The sequence below is a fragment of the Chinchilla lanigera genome, unplaced genomic scaffold (genome assembly GCF_000276665.1).
Source record: "Chinchilla lanigera isolate Chin_1 unplaced genomic scaffold, ChiLan1.0 scaffold00137, whole genome shotgun sequence".
Classification (NCBI taxonomy): domain Eukaryota; kingdom Metazoa; phylum Chordata; class Mammalia; order Rodentia; family Chinchillidae; genus Chinchilla; species Chinchilla lanigera.
The window spans coordinates 3489184-3494470 of record NW_004955538.1 but is presented as its reverse complement, the minus strand read 5'-3'; the positions used below and the strand labels follow the sequence as shown (position 1 = coordinate 3494470).

Sequence of the window (5287 nt, the reverse complement as noted above, 5' to 3'; positions counted from 1 at the left end):
CCGCCGTCGCCCTTCCCCGCGCGGCGCCGGCGCGTCTCGTGACGTCGCTGCGCGTCACGGCGTGTTCCCGACGCCGCGGCCCCGCCCGGGCGCACAGGTCCCGCAGGTGCTGGCTGGCGCTCTTCGGCCACGCTGGGGTCCGGAGCGTTGGGACTTGTGCTTTCCAGGGAGCAGGTCCCTAGTCCGCAGTCGGTGCGGTTCTTCACCACGCGGAAACGAGATGATAGCTCGGTTTTGGCGTGGTTTGTTTTTTTGGTACTGGGGATTGAAACCAGGGGGTTCTCACTGAGCTACATCCCCAGCCACCCTATTTGTATTGTTTTTTCAACTGCAAATTGTGGCAAAATATGATCAACGTTATTATGTACACATTTCCAGAGGCTTTAGACATGTATAAATAGGGCCCTTTAGAAAGGAAAAATTTAAAAAACAAAACCTTCCAATTTTGTCTTTGTAACTTTCCCATAGCAATGGTTAAAATGATTTTTGGGTCATTCGTTGCAAGATACATGACAGCACCTTAAATGTAGCAGGTCAGGTTCCTCTGTAACATTTTTTTACATCATGTGTTAAGCAGTGCGTGGTGGCGCACGCCTGTAATCCCAGCACTTGGGAGACAGGCAGGAGGATCCTTGCAAGTTCGAGGCCAGCCTGGGCTACAAAGTGAGCTCAAAGCCAGCCTGAACTATGTAGTGAGATCCTGTCTCAAAATGATAAACAAACAAACAAACAAACAAAAAACTGTGTTAAACTTAGAAATACCTATATGTACAGATAGCTAATTTTTTTTTTTTTTTTTTTTTTGTTATTCTCCAGTACCGGGAACCGAACTCACGACCTTGTGCATGCCAGGCGGGCGCTTTTGCCGCTGAGCTAAATTCCCAGCCCCCAGATAGCTAATTTTTAAGCTAAAAAATATGTGCAGTACTGTGGCATAATATGTGGTATCTTTAATAAGTTAATATTAGCCAATTTTTCATAGCTTTTTCTTCCAGTTCACGGGTTAAAAGTTGTTACTGAAGTGCTTGCTGTGGTAGCACATATACTAAAAAAAGTTGTTACTGGAGCTGCCTGTTTTATACATATTACCTGGTGTTTAGCACACAGTGCAGGTTTTTTAAAGACTTACGTTTAAAGCTAAGACCAGTGACATATTGTAGGAGACCAAGGAATGTAATGCAACCATATAAACATGCATTACATTAAAGTGTCTAGATGAGGCTGTTTTTCAGTTTCTTATTTTAAGACATTGTCTTTCTTAAGTTGCTGATCTACCCAGGCTGGGCTTGACCTTTTGATCCTCTTGCCTCAGCCTCCCAAAGTACTGGGAATACAGGTGGGCACCACTGCTCCTGACTCTATGGCTCAGGTTTTGTAGAAAAAACTGACATAGCTAATTCTCCTCTTCACATGAAGAAATTACTCTTAGCTCCCTTGGGCACCCTTGAGCCCTGTGCCCTCTACACACCTGCAGGTTGGTCTCTGGGCACCCCACGGTCCCTGTGTCCATCCACCTGAGGACCTGGGAGCAGCCTGTGACCCCACCCACTCCCCTGAAGGACAGTCCATCATCAGTAACATGTCTTCCTTCTCTGGCCCCTTGGGAGCAGGTGAGAGGCTTGAGTCTTGTCTTCCAGTGTTTGTTACATGAATGTGGGGTAGGGGTGGGGTAGCTCAGTGGTAGAGTGCTTGCCTAGCTTTGGTTTGAAATCCCAAATCATTTTTTTATCATTTTAAAGAGTAAAAGAAGGATTACATAGTAATGGGGGGCTTACCAAATTACAGACAAAGTGGTAGGAAATTACCAATGGTTATTGTTTTACATACTACAAACTACAAGATAGTTTCTCAGGAAAACAAATAGACAAATAATAGTGTTACAAAAGAGGTAGGGAATTATCAATAGTTGTTGTACTGTACTTTGGTATCTTCAAAATGGCTTCTAAAGAGAATAAATAGAGCTATACATGAGTGACTGATTGAATAAACATTAACTGTTCTCTTTTTTTAACATTAACTATTCTCAATGGTTGTTGTAGGAAACACATAATAATAAACATACATCCATTTATGAAGTAGCATAGGAATAATACAAACATTAGAGAGTTATGGACAGATTAGTAGGAAAATGTCAATGGCTGCTGTAATACATGGTGGTATCTTCAAAGTGGTTTCTCAGGAAAACAGAGATATGCAAGAAGGATCTAACAAGCAGTTACAGCCTAAGGGTTGTCAAAAATAGCATATTACCTCCTCACCAGTGATTCCTTTCACTGAGGTGTGACAACTGGAAGGAAGGCCAGGATTGAAAAGAAGGACTGAGAGACTTACACCTGTGTTTAGCAACAGGCTGTTTTCTTATTCCTCCATAGTCATGATTACCTGGGACTCCTCCATGGAGATGCCAGTCTGGCCAGAGGGAGAGGGCAGAGTATGCCCTGGGCCCCTCATTCCTGTTGGACTAACTGGTAGGATGGGTCTGAGCTCTGGGGCCTCCATTGCCTAGCGTCTTTGAGGCCCTGGGTTCCATCCAGTCAGTGTATGGGAAAGTAATTATATCCCACTGTTTTAGTTTGAATTTCTTTAATGACTAATACAGTTGAACAGTTTTCTTTTTTTTTTTTTTGGTTTTTCTCCGGTACCGGGACCGAACTCAGAACACAGTTTTCTGTGTTTATTGCCCATTTGTATTTTGTTCTGGATTTTGTTAATACCCTTTATTTTTGTTTTGTATTTTTGATACCAGGAATTGAGCTCAGGATCTTGTGCTTGCCAGGCAGGCACTGTGCCACTGAGCTATATGCCTGGCCCTCTGTTTATTGTTTTTTATTGGACTGTTGATACTGCAGTATTTTTCTGCCTTCTTTGAACACACTTAATCATTTAGATTGTGGCAAATACTAGAAAGACCTTTTTACACTGCCCAAATGCTTTATATAAATCAGCCCTGAGGAGATAGAGGCTGTTGTTTTCCTTGAGAAATCATGCACAGAGGGGTTGGGAAAGTTGGGTGGGTCCTGAGTATCTTGCCCTGGAGCCTGGGCTGTCTGTTCTTTGTGGTGTGTGCCCAACCTCTGTGTGCCTGTCCAATGTGGTATAATCTTGGCCAGTTTGACTCTTCTTGTTGGAACTTCCTGTCAAGCATCTTGCCTGGTGATAGTTGATAATGGCTGGCATTGGTCAGATATTACAAGGCCCAGGAGTCTGAGGGTGTCCAACACTCCACATAGCTTCTTGCCAGCTTTATGCTAATCCTGAAAGATGGGTAGCACCCCAGCTTAAAACTTGAAAATAAGCTCTCATTTTTTTCCCATGGTTATTGATCTGTTCATGGTTCAACCTACTTGGTTTTGAGGAATGTTCCCTTGGAAAACATCCTTTTCAGGAGATACTTACTATGTTTCCAACGAAGGACTCCTGGAGTACAAGGATGAAAGTATTGATGCTCCAATTTTTCAGAGAAAATGGACAATAGATAGGAACAGACACTATCCATATAGTCAGGAAGTACATGAAAAGTGCAAGTGGGATACTTCTGGGCCCGGGAGGTGGCTTAGAAACCTGGAGGCTAGGACCTGGAGTTCTCTGCTGGGAGCAAGCATCACCCTGAGAGCTGATTGTTCTGAAAAGCTGGCTGTGCACACACTCCAGCCTAGAAAGTCCATGCCAAGACACATCCACAGAAATCACTGCAGGTGGTCACTGTGACAGTGGTTCTGTTTCAGTTGTCCATTCTCAGAGAAAACAGTAAAGGGCATAAACAGTTTCTAAGAAGTAATGTAAATGGATAGAGTGGACACAGCTTACATGTCCATCAGCAGTAGAAAGGATGAATTTATCATTGTGGGTGAGAAGGAATGATTGGAACCACACACAACAAAGACATTTTTCTATTCCTGGTACCAAAAGAAAGAAAAAAAGCCACACACAAAACCTGGGAGAATGGTTGAGGGTGTGATGGAGTAGTAGGAGTGGCTGCTTGGAGCCCCGGGGCTCCTGATTCACATTCTGACTCAGGTCCTGGTGAGCACATCTTACATGTTCCCTCTTCCTGCCCCTCAAGGACCGCTGCTCTCTTTGCTGTCCCTATGAGCTTAGCAACTCTAGGCAAACCCTAACCCTAACCCTCATGTACAATATTTGTCCTTTGAGGGTGCAAGTGTCCCTTTGAGATCCTGATTTCAGCTCCTTGGATGTATACCCAGAAGTGAGAGTTTTTTGTTTTTTCAGTACTGGAGGTGGAACCCAGAGGCACTCTGCTCTACCACCAAGCCACATCCCCAGCCCTTTATTTTATTTTATTTTACTTTATTTTATTTTATTTTTTAAAATAGAGCCTCACTAAGTTGCTGGCCTCACACTAGCAATCCTTCTACCTTAGCCTACTTCCTGTGTAGCTAGGATATAGGCATATGCCACTGTGCCTAGTAATTTTACTCTTGTATTTATTTATTTTATTTATTAATTTTTTTTTGTCCTTTTGAGACAGGGTCTCACTGTGCAGTTCAAGCTGGCCTTGAGCTCACTTTGTAGCCCAGGCTGGTCTCCAACTCGCAACAATCCTCCTGCCTCAGCCTCCTGAGTGCTGGGATGACAGGCATGCCCCACCACACTCAGCAGTTTTACTCTTTCATTATTATATTTTTGATATGTAATAATTGCATTCATCTTGGGGGCCTGGTACATAAACCTATCCCATCTTGATCATTTTCACGCATGTCGTGCTCTATGCTAATGGGTATGGGGTGGTTTGACTTAAATTTCTCTGACAACTAGTGATGTGCACATCTTTCTGTTTGCTTGCTACACATTTGTATCTCTTTGGTAAAATTCCTTCCCTCCTACCTTTCCTCTGTCTGTCCCTTTCCCTCTCTTCCCCTCTCTCCTTCTCCTCCTCTCTCCCTCTCTCCCTGTCCAGCCCCTTTTAGTTTTTATTTTGAGATAAGGTTCCACTAACTTAGCCAGACTTGAACTTGCCGTCCTCCTGCCTGAGCCTTCCAGAGTGCTGGGAGTATAGATGTGTGCGACCATGCCCAAGTTGGTGAAGTTTCTACTTAAATTCTCTACTGGTTTTCTAATCAAGTAATTTTCTTTGTTATTGACTTGTTTGAATTCTTTCATGTTGTGGATTTTGATGCTGATTAAATACATATTTGCATACTCTAGAGGCTGACACAGAAGGATTGATGCAAGTTTGAGGCCAGCCTGGGCTGCAAAGTGAGTTCAAGGCCAGTCTGAACAGCATAGTGAAACCCTCACTCAAAAAGAAACACCCCCTGGCAAAAAA

General features: G+C 43.5%; 1 protein-coding gene across 1 annotated transcript in view; it reads left to right on the top strand.

Moving 5' to 3' along the window:
• Positions 1 to 5287, top strand: part of Brf1 (BRF1, RNA polymerase III transcription initiation factor 90 kDa subunit) — a gene marked incomplete at its 5' end in the record, with an annotated part of 75383 nt that overhangs the window by 50234 nt on the left and 19862 nt on the right.